The sequence below is a fragment of the Crocodylus siamensis genome, chromosome 11 (assembly GCF_052110815.1).
Source record: "Crocodylus siamensis isolate JL-2025a chromosome 11, ASM5211081v1, whole genome shotgun sequence".
Classification (NCBI taxonomy): domain Eukaryota; kingdom Metazoa; phylum Chordata; order Crocodylia; family Crocodylidae; genus Crocodylus; species Crocodylus siamensis.
Window position 1 is genome coordinate 58,994,541 of NC_143405.1, and position 24,479 is coordinate 59,019,019.

The following is a 24,479-nucleotide window of genomic DNA, read 5'->3' on the forward strand; positions in this document are numbered from 1 at the left end:
ACATTGCAAAGAAAGCAGCTCATCCATGCCCAATAAAGCAGACTCCTCTCTATTGGTTATAAAAACAAAACATACAGGGCTGTAATATTAGTGAGGCTTTTTCACTTGGTACATCACCTCTGAATATTATACATTTCTAAGACATACAGTCTGGTTTTTAGAACTATAAGAGACACAAAGCATAGTCCAAAAGGAAGGTGTATGGGTCCATGTCGAAAACTGAAATGCAATTGCACCAGAAGACTGAAAACAGGACCAATGTCAAATCAAAAATGAAAGCAAGGGCATGGTGGTAGTGACTTATTTGGCATATGCATCTGTAAAAGCAGAACGCAGATGAAGAATCAGATCTGAAATACTGAAAATTAGTTCCCCTGACACCTGTGTTTACAAAGGATCAATCAAATCAAACTGAAGTCAGCCCAAACTGCTAGGAGTCATTTCTCACTGCAGAGGATGCTGGCCCCAGGCCAGAAGTTGTCCCTCCCTTAGCTCCCCTTCACCCTCATGGATATAATGAGTTAGAGCCCACACAGAGTAGCTGAAAAGACCTTTGAATGATCCTGGGCAAAGCAGGTGCATCTGGGCCATTTGTATTTGTGGAAGCCCACACACACGCATGCACCAATGCCGTAAACGGCTCTGCTCGTACACTGTGAATTTTACACATAGCTCTTAAGGCCCAAAAGGGGTACCCGGTCCATACTAGACATGTCCAACTGCAAATAACATTTCTTTTAAAAATGTAAACCTGCTTTTGTGCACCAGAGAATCCACAAAGTGCCAGAATTGCTTGTTTCTATAGCAATAAAAGGTAAAGTAGCTGGATCTGAAAATTGGTTAGAAAACAGAGCAGGAAACAGTGACCCCTAAAAGTAGACGCATCCCTGGAAATAGCTGTTGAAAAACTTAAATACTGGCAAACCCTTAACCGTAGCACTGCAAAAGGTCAAAACAGTCTCACATGCAATGCAGTTTGGCTCAGGCAGAACGTTCTGACTGTCATTTTAGATAATTTGCTATGGAGGAATTTTACAAATAATTTCTTTGACAATTCGGCCTTTTTATGCTAAGCAACCGCAGGACCAAGCACCAGGGAGCCCCATTACCAGAGAAGAAGGGCCCCTCTGTAAAAGTGAACTCTTGGTAACCTTTGCTCAAAGAAAATGCTTTATCATATTGGAACTTGGGCCTCCCAGGTGTCAAGGCAAGGCTTGAGTTGGATAGGATGCCATTGTCCCTTTTAGAAGAGCTAGCTTTGATTTTTGATAATCCCTCCTTCAGCTTAGTAGGTCTTTGTTACTTTAGAAGGCCATAAACAAAGACTCCACAAAAGGCAAATCCAACTATAATTGTTTAATAAAAGAAAATCAAAAGGCTACAAATTACAGGCAATCTAGGTTTGTCAAGTCTTGGATACTTGGGTTCAACTGGAGCCATACCAACACATACCAGTCCTATAATTTGAGATTAGCAATCCAAAAGTAAAAGCAGCAGTGTCGCATCCAAAAAAGTTCCACCAAAAAAAAATTAAAATAAAAAAATTAAATAAAATAAAAAGGCTCAGTTATGCCAGAAGGGCCCAGCATGCCTAGATGCCAAATGTAACAGAAGCAAAGCCAGCTCTGCAAAATGGGTCCAGAAAAAAGCTTTTCTGCTGTACTGCATGTGAAACTTCCACAAGCCCTACAGGAGACATGGAAACCAGGGCTGAAATGCTTGCCTGGCAGAAATTGGGGCCATTTCCTCCCAACATGCTGTTTCCAAAATCACCATGATACTGCCCTTGTTCGGGACAGACCAGTCCTTTTCAGATTCAACAGCTAATCTCTCTTCTGGTTCCAGTCTTTTTTACCAGAACGAAGAAGGTTTGTCCCTCTATGTTGCTGGAGGCAGCCCTCTATGTGTATTTGTAGTCCAGTGGCATCTAGGACCTGAAGTCAGAGATTACTAAAGTACTTTACAAACAAGACAGTCACTACCCCAAGAATTCATAATCCAGATTTCAGGCAAGACCTAGTGACATTAATTAAAACAAGCCCATTTAGCACAGTGCCAGCATGCTATCCACCTGTCATCTTCTTCATAATTACATCTCTGGCAGATGCACAAAACAAAAAAAAACCAGTTCTTGCCTCCAAATATCCTCATCTCAGCTAGTTTTCATTGAATCCGTGTTTTAAATATTGTTGCCTTCAAATAACTAGCCCTGGAAGCAAAATACATATTGAGGATTAACATGACAGACCAACTTAAATGTCTCTTGGCCTTGCTAACAAAAAACGTGCCAAAGACACAAGGCCAAAGACAACCATCGCATAATAAATCTGCACGTCTTTGTGGCTCCTGGCTGTGAACAGACACACCTGCTTCTTTGTTCTTGTTCTGATTCATTGTACAATTTCTTTTTTCAGCCTCCTTTGCCTAGCTGTACAGGGCAGCTCTACAGGTCTGACCCTTCAGGGGAGCTTGGTCTTTGATTGCAATTGAGTCGGGATCAAGCCTCACAAGAGAAAGGAGTTTCACTTACTGACTTCAAAACCAAACCAGCTCGCAAACTGGAAGCAAAACCAAAAAAAAAAAAAAAAAAATACAACTCTTTCCCCATGTTTTACATTAACACAGCATCTGTCGACTCCAAAACAAAGACAGAGTAAATGCAGAAATGTCAGTTGCCTGCATGTGATTGTTGATGAGCAGTCAGAAATACTTCCAGATTAAATGGATGCACATCAACGTGTCTAAAACAGTATAAACAGGCCCAGGCACAGCTGGTACTTTGTCTTCTAGCACAGAGATTAGTGCCATCAAGAGAGGCACAGGGGCACAAGTTGCAGCCATTCTGTTAACAGATTCATAAATAACAGTGCTTGCCAAAGGACCTGCATATTCCCAGCCCAGCTTTAGACCTCAAGTCATCACCAACATCTGACGCAACAAGGTTCAAATCTGCCTCTGAAATTGGACCCAGCTTTTCCTCGGTCCAGACCAGAATCATAAAAGCTGCAAATTGTCTGCAGTTGCTGCGTCATTGTTCTGGGAACCGAGCACCTTTGGACTCCAGCCTTATCTCTTCACATTGAGACCACCCAGCACTCGTCGGCCCTGATGGATTAGCCCACCACGTTCCAGCCTTTTGCTTTGGATACTCGGACGCTTTCGCAAACTTCTCTCTCTTCGGCACTTCTCCTGGTCAAGTAGTTCAAGCAACCATTTGCACACTGGTTATACTTACAAGCAAAAAGTCAAGGATGATATGTCTCAGTATTTAAAAGGGTACATGACCACGAGCTTCGAATTTTATTCAAGAAACAAATGTTGAAAAACAGCAGGTTGGGTCGAATATTAGAGTCTTTTCTCAAACACAAATTTCCCCAGTCTCCAAAGGGCTTTCACTTGATCAAAAGTGAGTTAAAACTAAGTAAAGAACAGAGTAAATTACAATTGAGTATGGTTTGGACCATAAATGGATGTCCCGTTCTCATCTCCAACCCTTCCAGATGCTCAAAGGCCTCTCTCATGACACACAAATGAGGAGATCAAATCTCCTGCTGCTTCTAAATCTTATTCCTAAAATAGGCTGCCCTTCCCCAAAGTGGGTGCATTCACCAGTTGGTAACACTACTGGAGTTGAAAGTCACTTCTGCACATCTATGCTACTTTAACGACTACAGTCTCAACAATGAGACTAGAAAGTAGATTAGGTATCCATCCAGCAAAGCTGGGATAAAAATGAAAGCCCAAAGTTCAACCCCCTCCAGGATAGCACAGTCCAGACCCTGGTTGGCCCAACGCAACTTTTACCGAACAGACCCCTCTGCAATGCTCTGAAGTACTCCACACATCCACTCACCCGCTCCACAAAGCAAAACTCCAACTACTTCCCAGTGCTCATTAGCAGTAGATCACTGTGTACCTGTGAGACATCTGACTTCCAGATGCCTGGGGCCAGGTATAAAAGATGCATGCATTTAAGCACCTTCATTTTCACCCACAGGTTCCACAATTGTTTATACAGTGGCAGAGAGATTTTACCCATGTTTCTTAAGATACAGCTGAAGAAAATCTCAAATTGCCACCCGGTGTTAATGACACATAACAAGGTGGGTGCCTAAGGAACACTGCTCCTGCTAGGACGTGAGCCCGTGACTAATGATTTGGTGCTGGAGGAGGTGATTGCAATTCAAAAGAAAGCAACGGGCAGCTTCCACACAGGATGAGGTGCAGGGCTCTTACCCCCCCCCCCCCAAACTCACGGGCCCGCATGTAGTCAGCCTGCTCTCAGGAATGGCAGCCTTGTGGGAGGTCTCACTGCAGAAGGCAAATCTGGAGGATCATCAGCTGGTGGTCAGGGGTCAGGGGGAACTCAATTAGGACAGGTGGTGGCCAGCTAAAAAAACACAAGTGTTGAATAAAAGGTCTGTAGCTTACTAACTTTCAGAACCCAAACGCACAGCGCTCCATTCATAGCCCCTTTGTTACTGCTGACACAGACAATATTATTCAACCTCCGCTTCATGAGCAGCATTATAAGAGGAAGTTTGCTCCAGCATTGACACAAAGGCCCTTTATTACATAAACTGGGAAAACAGAAATGCTACTGGGTGTTATTCACACAGGTGCTAAAGGGTCCCTCTTTGGGCTGATTTCTTAAGACTTAAAACAGAAGGAAGGAGAAGGGAGCCAGTGCCGCATCAAACACCCACGTGTCTCTTTACACCTGCACAAATGCACAAGGAGATCTTTCAGTCTCTTCTGGAATCCTCCTACTTTCCTCCAGAACGGGAACATTGTCCTATAGGCAACAGTCATACAAATACCACCAGGAGATCTATCAACATGGAGCAGTTGGGATCAAAAGCAGGAGAGCAAAGGCCATGCCCTAATACCAGGATGGACATCTGCCAGTCAGTTGCCTACAGCATCCCATTCCCGGATACAGCACATACTCTTCCAAAAGCACACACCCAGTTGTAGCTGCTGGCGTTCTGTCTGCCCCGACACAAGCCAAGCTTAGCACAGCATTAGTGAGAGAAGCAGCAATATGCCAGAACAGAATTTCCTCCCCAAAATCTAATCCACACATAAAGGGGAAGAATCATGGCTTTTAGACATTAAGTAGCTTTTGCATTAGCTTGTTGGCTCTGTGACCTGCCCAAAGCATGTCCAAGCAGAAATAAAGATGCTCACTGGGTAAGGAGGTGTCCCTTACCAGCTTCCCTACAGGAATATGCTGTGCTTTCAAGCCCTCTACCCTGGCTTCACCCTATCATGCTAACTCGATAGAAATATAGAGCTGCAAGAGACCTCTGGATATCAGGTAAGCCAATCCCTCCCCCCCACAACACTCCAAGCAAATATCAATTTAACCTGCACTCAGAAACTACCAGGGAGAGAAACGCGACATCCTCTCTAGGTCAGGGGTTGTCAACCGGGGGTACACGAGAAGGCTCTAGGGGGTATGCGTGGGTGGGCAGCTTCATGTCCAGCCGCCAGAGATACACCGACCCAAAAAGGCTGAAACCCCCTGCTCTAGGTAATCTGTTCCAGGATTGACCACTCCCCCAGTTAGGAAGTTCTTCCTTGTATCTAGCCCAAACGTTCTTTGTTGACTGAAAGAAGAGGGAAAGTTCTCACCACATCAGCTAGAAAGGACCCAGAGTTGGAAAGGGAGGAGGAACCTGCACCCTGTTTTTCCATGGTGGAAGGAGAGATGTGCCTTCTCATTTCTCTCCTTCCCTCTCCCTCCACCCACCCACATCCCTGTTTACTTCCACCCTTGCTTTTAACACTGCAGATGTGATGACCTTCTACCTTCCAAGCTATACACTGATTATATTGCAGTGTATAAAGTTGCTGTGCAATCATGAAAAAAATGCAATAGCATTTCTAGGGCAGCTGCCCTGGTCACCAACTGGTGGGAGTGGGGAGAAGCAGGGATTTCATTATTACTATTGCATTATTATTGATATTATTATATTAATGAATTAAGCTAAGGGAGAGTAGGAAATGTCACCAGGAACGAGGAGTCAATGCCAGCTTTAGAATGGCTTTGGAGCAGTCAGGTCAATAGAAAAAGTGACTTCAGCCTTGGGACCTCTCCTCACACATGGCCAGTGACCATCCAAAAGGAGGTAAAAAAAAAAAAAACACAGTCATTACAATCCTGGCAGTCTCACTTCAGCTAGGGCATGTTTTCTCATGAATGGGAACACAAATGAAAGGCTCTGGACAGAAATAGCCCTGGCAGTTACAAATGCAGTGGTGGAACCATAGGGTTTGGCTGGAAAACAACGATTCCATTTCACAAAATGAATCCAACTTGCTGCAATGCATTTTCCTTCTGCGCTGAGACAAAGCCAAAACCTTGCGAGAGAGAGGACTGGGTGGATCAAGGACTTGAACACATGTCTCCTCACATGGAAGGGAGCACCCCACCTCTTGAGCTATCCTGCGGGTGTTTCTGGCACCATTAATATTCCATCATGCAGAAGTTCCAACAAGAGAGATTAAGACAACTCCAGAGTCCACTAATTTGGGTCACTTCATTCAGAGCAGGAACTAAAACATGCATGTCCCATATCCAGGGAAGTCCCTTAACCTGTGGGCGGTTTGTGGATGGCTCTCCATCTCTCTGGCCAGACATATTGGACCCAAGAGAGTTCCTCACAAAAGCTTTAGTGAAACAGGTTTCATCAAAACTCATTTTAATGCATTGTGCCAGCTTTCGGCATACATCATATAGTTTTACCTTCAAATTCTATATCAAAACAATGAGAATTTGGCCCGGACATTTTTAATAGCTTTCCTCATCTATTACTTGCTTTTTCAGGTCTGTGAGAAGGTGGATGCCTAGGAAGTTACCATTCTCCTACAGCGCCCCATCATGCCAACTCTCAAATGGGATTTGGAATCAAGACCTTGTAGATTTTCCTCTGGCTGTCTTGGATTGACAAGTTTTTGTTATTAATTCATTGCCTTCCTTTCTACCCACGACAAATAAGATAAATTGTTAGCTTATGGACAGCTCCCAAGGAGGGTCCCACTGGACAGATTTCCTAAACAGAGCTGAGTCTAGGGATGGAGAGTTTCTATAAAACAGTAGCAGGAAGAAATCTGATTGTCATAGCCTCAGGGCAAAATGAGCAGCACCGTGCCCCCAAAGGTTAGGACTCCAAAGCATAATCTGAAGTTGCCCATTTAAGCTTTACATTTGCTCTTCACTTGGAAAGGACAGCAGACTTTCCATGCTTAATATCACTCAGCCACAGTAATGAGCAAAAAGAGTTTCCTCTGCTTGCAAAGGCAAACATTACTTTAACTTAAGCTTAAGAGGAGGCTTTATCATGAAAAAAGAAAGGTTAAAAGACAGTCACCAAGATGAGACTCACTGTTACGTGAATGGTGAGAAAATGACCAATACTGGCTAATAGTGGTATCTCAATCTCAGAGATTTTTTGCTTTTATGACTCTGTCTCAGTCTGCTTGATGCTAGTGAGCTACAAACCATAACCTTAATAGCCTCCACCAAAGAGTTATGATAATATCAGATGTTGTGGATGATGAGCGAACAACAGTGAAAATGTAATGAAAAGTATATATTTATGTCCTTGCTATTAAAGCTAGAGCTATAAACACTGACGGCACTAAGAGTAGCAGTTGCTATTGTCATTGATTAATGCCTTGTTTTGAAGAAGAGAGAGAAGGTTAACACAAGGAAAACAAAGAAATGCATTTCCCCTACCCTCAGCCTATTCCAGGTGGGGCCTGTACTTCTGATAACGGTTTCACTCAATGGCTAGTGTCTAGACATGGGCAGGCAATCAGAGAGACCTTGTCTAGAACAGGGTTTTTCCGTCATGTTAGGTACCACATTAATCAACTGCTAAATAACATGTTAACTAACAGGACCATACATACTGATGTAGACACCCCACATGGGTTTGTTCCTGGCCATTATTCATTTAGGGCTGGAGTCAGCTGAGAGTGCTAATCTTCACTGTAAAATCATGCCTACCATATTGCAATATCCTAAAGGAGTAGGTTGCGGGGGGGGTTTACCGCAGCGTGGCTAATTGAGTTCCTTTCAATACCTCACCCACCATACAGGGGCAAAAATTACATTGCCCAAGATTTTATTCGTGCAAAGACAGACCTTTCATTGCACCAGAAACTGCCTCGTGTCTCTGATGGAAACAATGAGCAGACTGTGCTTGTAGTCACCTAAATCCAGAAAAGAACGCTCCATTTTCCCATCTCTATACCACAATGGCACCTGCTTGTGCAACTCCAGCATTGCAATGCACCGTGCACTGGTCTGATCTTTTCCCTCTCTCCTACAGAACTGCCACGTCTCAAGATTACACTTTTCCCCCTCACAAACACTACCCCACTGAATGAAACACAAAATGTCACGCTCCCATAAACTCTCGCACGATGCCACTGTTCTCCCCAAGCCGTGTAGAGAAACTTCACTTATGCCATTTCTCTTCTGATAGGTAAAACTGAGAGCTCCAAAGGCATGTGAGCTCCGATATGAAATGGCACCAAAACAGAGAATAAGGAATTAGAAAGACTGCACAACTCTACTGCCAAGCCCGATCCATCTTCCTAGTCAGCATTTGCACATCCACGCATGCACACTCCCGATAACCAAACAACAAACCCAGGCTTACCTCTCATGCTTTCCAACAGAAAACAGCCAGCAGATGTTTTTGGCCTGACTGTCATTTTAGATTAAAGGGAAGAAAGGAAGAACAGAACGTAACATCTCCATCAGATAGCACAGCGTATGGGAATCACACAGGCATTTTTGGTCTATCACATGGGGGAAGGTGCTGAAGAAAGCCTAGAGATGCTGTGCCCTCAAAGTAGGGTGCAAATTACATCGCAAAATGTAGCATGACGCCTAGTGCATCACCCATTCAAGTTCCCTGCCAAGAGGTGCACCATTAGTTGCCCCTTCCTTCAATGATCCCCATTGCTCTTTCCCAAACCACCCCCTTATTCTCAGTCCTTTCTGGGCTCTGGGCAAACCCGCTGCCCCCCAAGTTGTTAAAGCCACCCATAAATGAACCCCACATGCAGAACTTCCACCAAGTTTTTGCAACCCCTGTTCTGGCAGTTCCCAAGAGGATGGATCTCTGTCCATCATGAGCCCACATTTTAACAAGAGTACAAAAAGACAATCCATTCTTCCAAACCACAAAAACGATCATTTTGTATCAGGTAGGAGAATGAGATTACATCTCCTATGACATGCAGGGAAAGCTGTTCTCACAACAGCAATAAGGGGGCAAATGTGTTCAGCCACATTAGCTTGAAGACTTAGGGCACAACTTTGTCTGGCTCTGTTAGGGGAGAATGGATCCAGCGTGATGCAGTCTCCTTCCTTTTTAATAACTTGTATTGTTATTATTATTGCTGCTGTTGTTGTTAAAGAGCCCTAGAGGGAGATGTGGAAATAGTCTGCTGCCCTGTATAATGCCTGAAATCAAACCTAGAATACATCAGCCTGACACCGACTGCCTGTTACTGCCTGGAAGCTAGTTATTAAAAACAAAAACAACCACTGAACCACACCGGCTTCCTCATCCTCTTCCAAAACAAAATGGGGAATTGAATCTCATGGGGCTCCAGAAACAGACTGAGAATTACACTGCCCAGGTCCCCATTCCCAGTTTTGCAATGCTCGGGGAGGCCCATTACATTGCAATATATGTTAGGATGCTAAGCTCTTTCCAGAAAGAAAATGTGTTTTGTATTCCAAAATAGGTGAAATGTGTGTGCACAGCAGCCAAGTATAACAAGGTCTTGATTTGACTCCCTAAACAGTGCACCGAACAATGCACCGATCTCTCTGTACCTATCACTAGTGTCCATTTAATGTCCCTGCAATCTGATTGCATCAGGTTTAGTTATTTCATGGCTATAAGGAGCTTTGAATTCCAGTTGCACTGCCAGTCCTTCCAGTGACAGCATCCTGTTTTGACATGAACGTCTAGCCACAACAGGCATTCAGAGCCTGCTTTTTTGTGAAAAAAGACTACCAACAAGAAGGGGTGTTTCTCTGTGGTACTGCAAAGACCAGGTGGATTGCAGTGGAAAAGTCACTGATATTGGTCTGGACAGGGCCAGATTACCAGTGTATGAATTAAACTCAGGTCTGGTTGCTTCTGGGGTCCTGAGGATGCTGAGCCTGCTCCCTTGGCTCATGAAGCCTTTCACTGGATGCTTGGAGAAGATAAAATAGCAGCTAACCTTACTCAAATCAGCTGCAAAATGTCAGTGGAGCATGCCAGCCCTTGACGCGCCCCTTCTTCACTTCCTCAGACCACCTCATCGACACCTGCATCCCAGCAACTCTTCTTCAGATGAGACTGAATATGCAGCTTCCACAAAGGACAATCAATCCCAGGACCTCTGATGGGATATGCACAGAAGCATGGGGAGTTACAGTTACTACACAAACAAATATCAAAAGAGGGGCACTCCTGGTTCACCACCAGCATTTAAAGAGTGACATCCAATAAAGAGGGGGCTGGACAAGCAGAGGGCACACAGACCAATCCAGCCATGTAGCATGGAAGGGTAGATGGAGGATGGCCAGCTGTGGAGTCATGAGCAACACATCCACATGAACTTGGAAGCAACTCAACTCCCTGCAAAGTGCAGTTACTCCTGTTCCATGGAGGACTACCTTCTGCAACTAAAACATCAAGTCATTTGCTTTAAGAAAAGGCTGTCTGAGGGTGCCTCCAGGAATAATCCAGTACTGAGCAGACAATGGCTATTATTAATTTTTTTCCCCATGTGGTAGCATCTAGGAGTTGCAGTCCTGGTCCTGACCCATTGTGTTCAGGCACCATATGCAACACAGAACAAAGAGACCTTCAGTGTCCCAAGGAGTTTATTCTTTCGACCCCTTCCGCAGATGCCACATACACAAGTTACACAAATATATGCAGTCTATCAGTCATGTCAGTAGAAGCATGTAGGCATTTTGAACTCATGGAAAGAGCCCATGTGAAGTCCAGCCTTCCACTAGCCACTGCCTATTTGATACTTACCACTCAGTAGGAACATGATAGAATGAAAAATGTGCAAGAACAGAGTTAAGGGGTGTAAAATGAAGCGATCCCCCCCACATATACCCAAAAAATCAACAGGAAAGCCATTTTAAAACTACTTTGAAAACTCTGAGCATGGAATATATTTCGGCTGGCACTAAATGACATGAACAAGGAAGAGGAAACATAAAAATAATCAAGTGAAGTACTGAGAATAATAGAAGCCAAACAAATCTCTGCAAACCTTCCAGAGGTTGCTACTCTTGAAGTTTTTATATAAAAAGACACAGAGCTAATCAGCCATTTAAAGGACAATCCTATAAATTAAGGAACTGCGGAAGGCTGGAGCTTGGAGATAAATGGCTTTGCTTTCCTTAAAGTATTTGCAAATTTAGGGAAGATGCAGCTGAGCTTTATTCCTTCTAAAACAAAAGATTTGGGGGATTTCCCTCTGCTACAAGCAGTGAAAATCAGAGGGAGAGAGACAAAAACCACAGGCTGGAGCTTGAGAAATTACAAAAGGGATTGTCTGCAATAACAGGGACTGGGCTCACTAGGAGGGTCCCTTCCAACTCCATGCTTCTAGGATGGCTAAAATGACAGGGCAAATCAGCACCTATGTGTACTTAGAACTCCCAAGTGTGAGGGCTGTACATTGCACTTCATCACACAAATCCAATTTGGCTATATGTTTTGGCACAGAAATGGTCCCAAACCTAACCCACAATGCAACCATCTCTAAGCCTGGAGAAGTGGATCCACATGCCTGGCTACATTCCCTATGGACATGCTCCAAGGCAGTTTTTAAGAGCAGGATAAACTAGACTCCATCACTGCCACAATGGAGCTCCTCAACTCTCAGAAAACCCATTCACAATCTCTGCTTTATTTTCAGGTTTTTACAAGATTCAACAAATCACCACTGAGTACAGTCAAGGTCCTGAAACACTTTGCTACCATGGAGAGAGAATACAAATTGCTATTACAGCTAAGAGCGATCAAAATGTATTTATCAATGGAAAATTGATTAAAATATTCAGGAGTGTAAGATGCTAAGTTCTCCAAGGGAAGTACAGCATACATTGTAAAGCAACTTTTTTCATTCCTTTCCACTAAAATTAGAAATTAGCAAAGCTCACTGGGCAACAGGGTATTTTTGAATTCACAAGTATTCTTCACATGTTTGTGCCATCCTAGATTCGTCAATAATGAGGTATCACACTGGTTTAATGGTGCAATCAGAAAAATAATAATGATGATGGTCTTGATTGAAGATGTTGCTTCCATTTCCCCATATGCAGCCAACCTGTTTATCTTTTATATTTTCTCCATTAATATGAACTGTAGACTATGGTACAAATGGAGTCTTACTTCGTCTCCTCTTAAAACCTAATGAGCAACTGTATTTAGCTTTACAACCATGGTTCAAGTTGTATACAAGCCAGGTCATCCAGTTTCTGAATGTAATCTGTTTGGGGAAATGGCCTTCCTTTCCTCCCATGAGTAAAACATTTCAGCTCTATGCTCCTATTAATTCTACTATTTGAAATAATAATCACAACATTGATGACTTCCATGTTCTGCTTTTATGCATCTGTTCATTAAGGGATGGTGGATATTCCAGCTATTCTACTGACTGGTAGTGCCTTTTCGCTTGTGGCTGTAAAGACAGGTCCTGCCACAGTGATCACAGGTGTACATGCCATTAGAGACTACTGTACTGACGGCCATTTCCTTCGGTCACATTTCTGTTGTAATTTGAGCGACCGTTTCTCAGCGTGATGTTAAACTCCATGATTAAGAAGGGAGTGCCACTTTGTCCTGCTAAGGCTTCCCAAAGGTTTGGGTCAGTCCTATCACCACAGTCTTCCTGATGCTGCTGGTTGGAGCCAACACCCTGCAAGCCTGGGAGAGACTATTCATGAGTATTTGTAGTATTTCTTCATGGGTAGTGAGTGCAGCATTAGTAGCAAAATGAACTCCTTAATGAGTACGTGCCTCACTTTTGTCTTGGCCTTTAGACACGATAGATCTGCTGCTACTACTAATATATTAAACACAGTATGTGCCAACATTTATAGGATGCCCTTCATTTTATATTTCAAAGGTTACATATTGTTTTTATACTTACTCTTTGTTCTGTATACTTGCAAGTGTACATTGCACTGGAGATTTAAAATACTTTTTAACAACACTAATTTCTCAGTAGGCAGCTAAAGAACATTTACTAAATGTTCATGATATTTAAGAAATTAGCATGAGACTGTGGGGAGATATGCATAGCAATTCTTTGACCAGAATAATACAAACATAATTTCAGAGCTTTGAAATGTGTTATTAAGCCTGTCAAAGCAATACGGTTAATCGGAAAGCATCCTCCAGCATAACAGGAGCAGCTGAACCAAATTTTGTATAATACATTATAAACATTTAGGGATATATTTCTGGAAATATTGTGCAGGAAACAATGTGCATATCTGAAAATCAATGTTGCAGTTTTATGTACACTGTTTAGGAAAGGCCATTTTCAGCACCCAATCACCATATGTGGATTTTGCTAAATACAGCTTGCATGTATAGGCTCTTACTATACTTTGGCTGCTCTCACATGTTTCTCAGAATATGTGGAAAAAAACTGATACCAGTATATCATTTATCAAAATTACTGCATCAAATAAGACTCCAAAATTTGGTTCCATAGGGGAGAATATTTCCTGTGAATCGCACATTTTTCCCCATGGTGCTGGCACATTTGTTGCTGTTTGCAGCAGGGTGCTAGGAAAACAGCCACCATCCTTGTACCTTAATCCACATTTATCCAAGAAATCATTTTTATTTTTTACACAGCTTGGGCAGGGAGCTAAAACCGGCTAATGAGAATTTTAAAGGGCTGGATTGATCATGGTGAACCACCACCTCAGCTGCAATTGCTGTTCAATATTCTTAACTGCCAGCACCAAAAATATAGGCTCTCTCTACAATAAACACTTTTTATAACACCAATAAGGCCACTCCAGGGAGTGTTGTTATCATGAAATAATCATTCCCCTTTGGGATGCAAGTGCTTGGCTGTGCTTCATGGCTTATAATGCTTTGAGGGTGTTATTATATCAGAACTACACCCCCTGTTGTGCCTTTTTGCTAAAAAGGTTTTTTCTAAAGGTTTATGCACTTGGGCCGATAAAATGTGCATAAGAATTGTAAGGGAACAAGCAGCTGTGACTTTCTTACTTACAGCCATCTGTATTCATGTATTTTTAATGGACCACTTTGGCTGCTGGTTCACATGCACAAGTTGTGATGGACTTGATGTCTTTACATTATATCGTTATCAGGGTTGACATCCCCTTCAGAATAGCTGGTTTATTAGAAGGATAGCGGCCAGTGCAACAGGAACTTAAGCAACATTTGCAAATTTAATTTTATACAGAGAGTGGAATATCGGTACTGGCTTTATGGGAAGAGGATCAGATCCTTAGCAGCTAATAATCCTTTCTGGCAATTTTGTTTTACAAATAGACAGACAAATTTAAGTCCTCAAGGGATCATAAAATCTGATGTACATGAATCAAGACAGTTTCAATTGCATGAGAAACAGAACATAATTTAACATCCTGATTTGCTTTCATGTATGTTTAAAGTTTCTACCTCAATTAAATCATTTATATGACACGCTGTGCTGTATCACAATATAAAACTACAGAGAACAGCATGGAAAGATCTTTGAAAAAGCTGCCTCATCCAGAGTATTTGGAAATGCATATATAGTATCCAGTAGCAACCATATAGACAACACAGTATTAACAGCATAGTTCATTAGTGTACATAGCAAGTATACCGGATGCTTTTAATGGACGTGGGATGAAGAGGAGGTGATTACATCTGGATTCAAGGCAGTGGAAAGGTCAAAGACTGAGGACAAAATCTGGCTCAAGATTCATTTTTGACAAAGCTGAACTCTCATAGTCTGTGCCTGTGAGATGGTCCAAAATGACAGAAATTCGAGGAAACCCTGGGAGCCAGCAAGCTGCTACCCAGGTATCGACTGCAACAGTTCCTGCCTCAGAGCTCGTTATCTGAACACAACAGGGATTCAAAGCGAGGCCAAAGAGACTCAGAACACATGGCCCAAGCCACCACAGGCATTGTCCAGCTTCAGGGAAGTTGGGAGGGGAAAGACAGACTTTACCCCCTTGGGTGGTCCTCCTATTCATCTCCTCTCTGACAGGTAAGACACCTGGGTTCACTTTAGGGCCTTCAGCATTTTAAGGCTAAAGACTTTCCTTGAGAGCTCGACACAGACCAGTCAGCCACAAATGAAATTCTTCATGCTCTGAATGGTGCTGAAGTCACACAGTTCATCAGAGTTGCATGATTTTCTCTGCTACACTCCCAATTACATAATAAATGGCCACATTGGTAAGAGCTGCATTTGCTCCCAAGAAAGCAAACTTTCAGTTCCAACCCAAATTTAAATCCAAAGAGGAAGACTTAGAAATGAAGAAGAAAATCTTCCCCACTCAATTCAACAAAGTGGAAGCACAGATAGGCACTTATACCTAGAGGGCGCCTACACATGAACAGCGAGGTTGCTCCAATGTGCTGTCATTACCATGCTCCAGCAGCCTCCTGCGAATCGTGCATCAGTGTCCCCATACTTCAGAATGGCAGTGGGGGTGCTTTAACTAAAGCTCATTCAACAAGCTTTAGTTAAAGCTCCCCTTCCACCACTTTGAAGTGCAGGGATGCTGATGCACGAGATGCTCTGGGTGCTTTAACTAGAGAGGCCTGCAGAGCTGCTCTAATTAAAGGGCCCCCCCACCCCCCAGCCCCAACTCCCAGAGCACATGTATAAATGCCCAGAATTCCTATTTAAACCCTTTCACCTCCAAAAATGCAAAGCTATCCATGTACAAAGTGCTCAGTTTGGACCATTATTCATTTTTTAGTATGAGCACCCTTGCCAAATCCTGTCCCCATCTGCAATTACTGAGCATTGTCATTATGAAAAGCCTTCATAGGAGTAAATGAGCGTAGAATTCAACATGAATGACTTAAGAAATGAAAACATCCCTGTAGTTTCCAATTACCTCCCATTCACTTACAGGAAGTGGTGGAACTTTTATTATTTTATGTTTTGAGCTGAAGCTGAATGAATGGAATTCATTTGTTTTCAAACTGTGGGAAATGTCTGTTTGCATTTCTGGTTTCCCCTAATAACTGAAATCTCTGTTGAGTGGTTTTCAAATCAGCGATGGGACAGAGGTGTAACCGGACAGCCTACTATTGCTGAACGTAGCTGAGTAGCTGTGGGCAGTCTTTGTCCGAGAGGTTCAGAGGCCTGGTGCTCCCTCAAACCTAAATAGACACCAAAACTCACATTGCAATGAATCGAATGGATATTTGAATCTTGTGAACCTGAATTTCCTCTCTCATACACTGGCATTAATCAGGAGCATTTCCACTGATGCTAAAAAATTAAAGTGTATAAAATCACTATAGTTGAGGAGAAAAAAAAAAAAAAAGGCCCTAAATCTATAACATTCATTAGATATAAAGCAGATCTTAAATCTGAAAGGGAGGTGTGTATGTGTATATACACATACACACCTCCCTTTCATATTTAAATAGAGAAACCCAAACATGTTTTTTTATATATACACACACATATACATATACATACATATACACAAACAAACAAGTTTGAGTTTATATATGTGTATAGATATAAACATGTTTGTTTGTTTTTCTGTATTAGCAGGTAGCTAATACGATGTTTTTACATCAAGTTCTACAAGTATCCTGTATATCTGGAAGATAAAAGACAAACTATACCTATTTAATCAAGTTAGCTTTTTTAGTCCTCCAAGTAAATGAACTTTAAATTAATCAGGGAGAACTTGCTGCATCACATCTTCTCCATGAGGGAAAATTCCATTTTAAAATCACGACTTCTAAGGAAAGGGAAGAAATGCAAAACACATCAACATGACACCTTGCTATCAAAATGTATCTTTGCTAATGTAATAATAGCTACAGGTTTATGAACCATTGGATAAAACAGTCAACAGAAAAATTAGATCATTTGGCTCTGGCTGCTAGGATGTAATAGATGACTCTTCAGTTAAGGTGGCTGAACACATGCCGCAGTGATTAATGGGAAAAGCCTGATGGTGTAAAAACTGTTTAATGGAAGAGAGCAATATGGCACGCAAACCAAACTGAAACCATCGTAAATATTTTTGGCTCCTTTAAAAAGATTTAAGAATATTTGTTTCACATACATTTCCTCTTCTCTGTAATATCAGCAAAAGAAGGCATGGATTTTGGGGCTATAACCTCATTTATTTATACCAGATGGAAAGGATACACTAGTCCAGAAAGATAAATACTGAGGTTTTCCCTCAATGCCATATAGCATCCTAGTGGGATAGTTGCTGGCAGCACTTCCAGAATAAAGCAGCGTTCACAGCATCTATATCCAGTTACCGGTTGGAGGAAAGACACTGTGGTTTAGCTCCCTGAATCTGAGTGGAGGTTGTTAGTGGTCCTAGTGAGAGTTAGAGCATCCAGTACACTACTCTAAAACAACAGGGGAAGAGTGTTTCAGGGACCAGTCACCAGTGAAAAATAGGGGCATGCAACAGCTTTGCTGGTGTTCTTCCTGCCCTACCATGCCTACATGTCCCCATACATAATGACTTTTCTGTTTTGTTTTCAAGTCCCTTCTTAATCATTTCAAAAAAAAAAAAACTCCTAGGCCTAAAATGAGCCTTTGAACTGAGGGGCATTTTTGCATTAAATTCCAGAGAAAGAGAAGTATAAACCCAAGAAAAGTAGTCAAAATCAGGCCCCGCTGAGGAAGCGCTCCAGAAATGTATTGTCCTGTGGGTTGTTTCAGGAGAAGGCATGAGCTAGACTGCACCATTTCTGAACAGTCCTCTAATCAGCTATGCCACAGAAGATCTATGCAAAACTTCCCGAATATTGCCTGAAAGCCAGCAGGGCTCAAACAAGCAGTAGACAGTCTTGTTGACTGGTCACGGAGGTCTGCTTCAAAGTTTCATAGAAAAATCACCCACATCTCTGATCACAAGATGCAATGCAATCGGGGAAAGACATTAGGTTAACAGCTTCTGCAAAAATTGCAAAGGAGCCTGCTGCATCTGAAGCTTTTCCTTCAAGGGTGCCATGTAAAATTGATACCAACGTTTAAAATGGATCCTCAACTGGGCAAACTGAAGAGGCAACTGCTGACATTGCTTCTAGTAGCAGGTAACAGGATGCCTTTTACTCTCTCAGCCCTGTGTACTGTTGGTTAGACAAAGAATGCCCCTTCCTTAAGTGTGATGATGCCCCATTGCTAACACATGTTCAGAGCAGTTCTCAGATCTCTGGCAGCAGCATTTGAAGCTGGAAGGTTTCGTTCGAGAGCAGAGGAATACAGCCCCAGGATTTTTGCCCTTTTTATTGCTTCAAATGCCAGGAAAGTTTAAAATTAATAGCAACCAGTGTAAAAGGGAAAAAGAAATAAAAGAAACGTTTATTGCCTCAGAAACAGCCCCATACATCTGACATTTCCATATCAGTGCAGCGTTCTTTCTGCTTTAGCACCAAGCAAGCATAAAACATGCTCTTATTGCAAACACCATGAATTTTTCTGTCCTTTTAAACTTAGCTGTGGAAGGCTGCATATACTATAAAACTAGAGCAAGAGAATGGAAGACTTTTATTCTACATAAAGCAATTACCTCTGCTGTCAGCAGGATCAAAATTTACTACCATAGAAAAGGGTAAAAAGAAAGGAAAACGCAAAGCAGTTCAGAGGGAACAAGAACCAACATGAACTCTCATCAAACCCATCTTGGGCTTCAAATTCTGCAGAGGCCCACAACATTTTAAAGCCAGTTTCCAGCAGCCATGTTCATACTGAGAAGTACTGTATATGCACAGGTGATTTCACTGAAATCCAGTGGGGCTAGCTGTGGACTAAGATGCCCTTCCGAATTTGGTCCTATATTTGAGAATGTGTCTCTGCTTTCTGATTCCTGTGCAATACCGCTGCAGTTAGCAAGAACAATAGTCCCATAGTGGATCGCAATCCTCCCAGAGTTAGAAGCTCTTGCAGGACATAATGTCTCACCCAAAAGATGACCCTGAAGACCAACTCGACTGACTCATCCTAGGATAATGGAGGGCTAAGTAAACACGCCACAGCAGTGGTCTCCAAAACCATGATTTGTGGAGCACATTGCCTGCAAGCCCCCCACTTCCCCCAGCATTGCTTGCATCCAAAATAAATAAAAAAATTAAAAACTGAGGTCAACAGACATACCAAGTACAATGTCCACATAGTGTTACTTGCTCACAATCGTTTTCTAGGGACCAGAAAGTTTGGAGACCGCTTTCCTAGAGGTCTGAAACTTCGGTTCCAAGGAGTTCAGCATCTCAAAAAGAACAGCCTAACTCTCTACACTGTGGTTTGCAAATCCTAAAATATGAGAGTAACCATTCAGTGGGACTCCTTATCTCCTTAAGGAGACACATCCTCAAGTGTCTGCGGGATTCAGACCATCTCTTGCTATGGGGATACAGCACCTACCGTCAATTCTGACCCAATAAAGAACCAACCTGAATAAAGAATCATCATCATAAACTAATCAAAGCTTCAGTGTTCACAAGATTTATAAGAAAGAAAGAAAGAAAAAAAAAAAAATCAGATACAGTTGCCCTGCCTTCTTCTGGGAAAGATGCTCTTGATTGGGGGACAATCCACTGAGGCAAATTTTCACATTGGTCACAGCTTCCAGCAAACATAGCCATGAATCTGCCCTCTAGAGTACTTCTCTCTCTCTAATCAGCAGAGCTTTTCACCGTGGAAGCATTGTTTAAAGCTTGGCCACTCGATGAGCTTCATTTTCTTCAAAGGAACAAGAAGCAATTAGATCAAAGATTGCCCAATTTTTGTTAACAACCCCCCCCCCTCCAAACCCTTGAGCTTTGACATAAAAGGGCATCAAAACCAGCATTGGTATTGAGGCTTGTGCAAGACTAAGTGCAGAAATCTTTTGTTGAACTTTCAAAGAAAGCAATTGCATTAGAAGCACCAGTCAAGCGGCTGAACTTTCTCACTGGAGAGAAAAGAAAATGGATGGGGATTTAGTCTACTTGCTACCTTATTTTGAATGGCTCCTCCTTATTTTCCTTTCACAAACCAGCTTCAATCAGTCCCAATAGTCAGATATGATGGTCATGGGCACAGGGCTAGATAGACAAGATAAAATTTCTAAGGCAGGCAAGTTTTGCTTTTCCAGGTCACTCAGAGAAGATTGCTCTCCCATAGCCAAAAAGTTCTTCCCAGCACTAAACATTCCTGGCACCTACTAGTATATCACTGTGCTAAAAGCAACTTATACCAGTAAACTTGGGATAGAGGAGAGTTAAGCTGGAATAGCTTTTAAATTGCCAAGCCATTGTTATGAAAAATTGCACATAAATATTAACTCCAGTGCTAAGCACTTGTATTTCATAGTCCAGCTTGGAGCAAGTTTTTATTGCTGAGTTGTAAATGCCTGAAATTAACACCTTTTCCTGAAAATGCTGACAGATCATTCATTGTAATGATGCTAGCAGGGACAAAACACAGCTATAATATGAATACCAGTCTGCTTCAACAGGGAAGGAAAGCAAAGTAAAATAGAGCTCAAGGTGTTAAAAACAGCCAGCCTAACAGCAGCCTGGCCCCTTTTCAACCCTACCAGCATCTCCAGAGATATCATCTCAACTTCCAGAGAAGGGCAAAGAGCACTCCAGCTGCCACTGCTTGACAAACAACTGCCAGAGCTTGGCATTGCTGCCTTGTGCCTATCACATATCTCTGATCATATATGCTGATCAGAAGTGAATATTCAAGACTGGGATTCAAGGGGATGACTCTGAGGAACTGAAAATCCTGGAAGGACAATCCGATCTTGACCGTCTCTGTTCTTCAAGAAGAGGTGGCAATACAATATGACCTGGCCCAGAACGTGGGTAATAATGATAATAAATTTACCTTGGCTAGCACTGATTATACACACCTTTATTTTTGCCTAGGTAAATGGGACTCCCCGTCCCCCCCCATTCTATTTTTGCACCACAAGTTAAGCATTACCCTTCCGTCATCGCCCAAGATGAATAGGGATGCTGAGAGGCTTGACAAGAGATGAATGCACGGGTTTGACAGTGAAGAGACTGCCTTGGATGTTGGAGAATTGTCATTCTTTTTAGAACTCTTTTCTTCCCCTGCTTTTGAGGATTTGTGCGCTGGAGCTGGCTGAAACTTCCCTACTGTCAACCTATGACTACTTGGTTGAAAAAAAATCAAGTTTGAAATGGGGGAGCCTCCAAAAAAAAATTAGACAAAAAATTAATATAAATGTCTTCTTCTTCTCTCTCTCTCTTTTTTTTTTTTTTTAAAAAAAAGCAATATCGATAAAACACTACTAAAGAGTTGGTGAAAAGATTTTTTATTGGTTTTCTAGCTAGATCTTCCAGCCCAACTAGGAGATGCCCTCCAAGCAATCTGAATCTTTCATCCTGGACCCAGGCTGACTCACATGGGTACAGTTTTGCTGTCAACCACAAGCCATGCTGAGGTTTAGTCACTAGAGCCTTGGCCACAATTTGCAAAACCTTGTTCACATCTCACTTGAACCTGTGCCAGTCCATCAAGTACCACCAGGATCCTGATTCCTCCTTAGCTCTGCTGTCTCCTAGGCAGGATTTTCATGGCCTGCACTACACTATCTCCCCTCTCCTACAGCTGAAGAGGCTGTCTAGAACAGCGCTGGCTGCTTTATTCCTCCCCCTCTAAGTGAAATCTTCCCACCTCACCCCCAAACAGCAATGGCAGCTTTTGGGGGGCTGACAGTATCACACAATGTTGCCAGTGTGAAGAAAACCAGCAATTCCCCCAACCTCGATTCTTTCCCATTGCTCGTGCCACATTTCCCTGTTGAATTAACAGCTGTCCTAGGTACAAATGAAAATGCCTCGTTACATAGAAAACTTCAGTGAGATGGCACTGTCTGCTTAAGTGACTGTGTACCTGCCATCTCATCCACAATATTAATATCTTGTTGCTCCTCTATACACCTTTCGCTCAATCTAAAGAGTACCACTAAAAGCATATAAAGCCGAGCACTGCTCATACTATCATTATTTCCCCCAGTTCTAGAGCCAGCTAGGGTAAAGATGGTGCACTACCTCAGCCAAAACTTCACTCCTATTGAGTTGGCTTTTTGAAAACCCTACTTCCCTTGACCTGACCAAGCAGCAGAAGTTCAGGAACATGACTGAGTTCCCAAGTCACAATGACTATATGCTGTTTCCCCTGACTGGCTTGTCTCAGAGCAGCACCAGGCAGGGAAAACCTTATCTTCTCCATGGGCCATATCTAAAGCTTAAAAGAAATCCTATTCAGCCCTTCTTGATTTCCACAGATTATTTTACATTTCTACCAGCATTTGGTCCTGTTGTACAGCCAACTGATACCACATAACATATTTTTGAGCATACAACATGCCCTCGTATATAGTACACCCCTTGCTTTTGAAGGGGAGCCTGAAGAAAACAAAATGATCACAGTTTATAGCAAGTGAGTAGCACAGTAGGGAGCACAGCCTGCTCCCAAATCTGCTCCCAACCCCATGAGCTGAACATGACCCAGCATGGCAGGTCCAGGGCTGTAGGCTAAGTCCAAGCTGCTTGCTGGCTCTGGAGTTGGACCTGGCACACCAAGTTTGGGACTGAATGCCAGGCTCAGGCACAGACCAACCCTATGCACCAATCTGATCTGGTGCATGGGGCTGTATCATCCAGACAGGGGCTTCCCTCTGGGTCTGCATATTTGGTAGCAGACAAACTTGGAGCCACACTAAATGATGCTGCCACCACCACTGCCAAATGTCTGGATCCATTTCTCACATATAACACACACCCAAGTTTTTACCAACTGAGTCTGGGGGAGAAAGGCATGGTTTACATGCAAGAATATATGGTATTTCATTAGCTAAGGCATCTATGCTTTAAACCCAGAACTTCTGCTTTCAATTACTCCTTTTCATGGTTTGTACAAAGTCCCATATAAGATATATAAAACAAGCATATTAATTAGCCAAAGTAAAAAGATTTTTTTTTTTAACCTCATGCTTTGAGATCAAATTTTTAGGACTCTTTTGATTCTTTACACTTTTGAAAGAAATTTTTTTTTAAAAACCCATAAAAGTGGCAATGAAATATATAATCCATCTTTTGCCTAAACCCTCAAATTCACAGCAGGTTCACCACCTGCTTTGTTTTTACATATGCAGCCTAGACTCAGCAGGATATAGTCTATTGTAGTCAGGATTTCAATGGAATCACAAGGGGAAAAGTTACAGCTCAATTTTGAAGCGAACAGGGAGAAATATCAACAAAGATAGTAGCGTTCAGGTTTGCGGTTGTTAACAGAGACTTTTGTATGTGTGTCTGCACACTTGCACACACAGTAGGATACAGCCGTTTGTTTTACAGTACGGGGCATGGTATATTAAAATGAGGGAGAGGGAGACAATAAGATACAGATAGTCTTCTCTTTGGTGTATTTCAACATGACATTAGAGAACCCTGTACAAATCAACCAGAACAAGCCCAGCACTGAATTTTGATTAGCCTTCAGAGTAAATTATACAGCTTGGATGTTTGGATGAATTAGCCATTTGTACAACTCAGTGATTCTCTTCTCCCAGGAAGGAAATCTAGTTGGTGTCTAGCTGTATTCCATTAGTGGCAAAAATCTTCTCTGCCCTCTTGTAGTATATGCTATTAAAGATACACACTGCTGCCTCAGTGTCCAAAGTTTTGATAACATCCAGATGAAAAACAATGTAATCACAAAAATGACAAAAGTAAGCCACGAGGATCTGGAAAGCCATTACTTATACTGGAAAGGCTTGGCAAATATTGACCTTCCCTTGTATTCTTTACTAACCCAATAGCTGATAACCAGGCACTGTAGTTATTAACAAAGACAATCCTATGAGCCTGATACGGTCAGATGATTTAGCACCTCCAGGTAAAACTTTTATACTGAGTCTTAATTTACTACCCACCAGTGACCCTTTTTTATCAGTCAGAACAGGATAGATTAGATCTTGCATGTAAATTTTATGTTTTGTCATCTAGTAGATTTATGGTTTTAGTTGCACCTAGTGCATTCAATGAGGTAAAGCCATGTAATAGTTGTCATCTTACATTGCACAAAATTGCAGAGCATTATATAGCATCGCACTCCTGAAAAGCATCAAGCACAAGAGAGTATTTCAAGGAAAATATAGCTCAAGCTTGTAAAATTTTAGCACGTGAAAAGGAGTTAATACCAGAATAGCA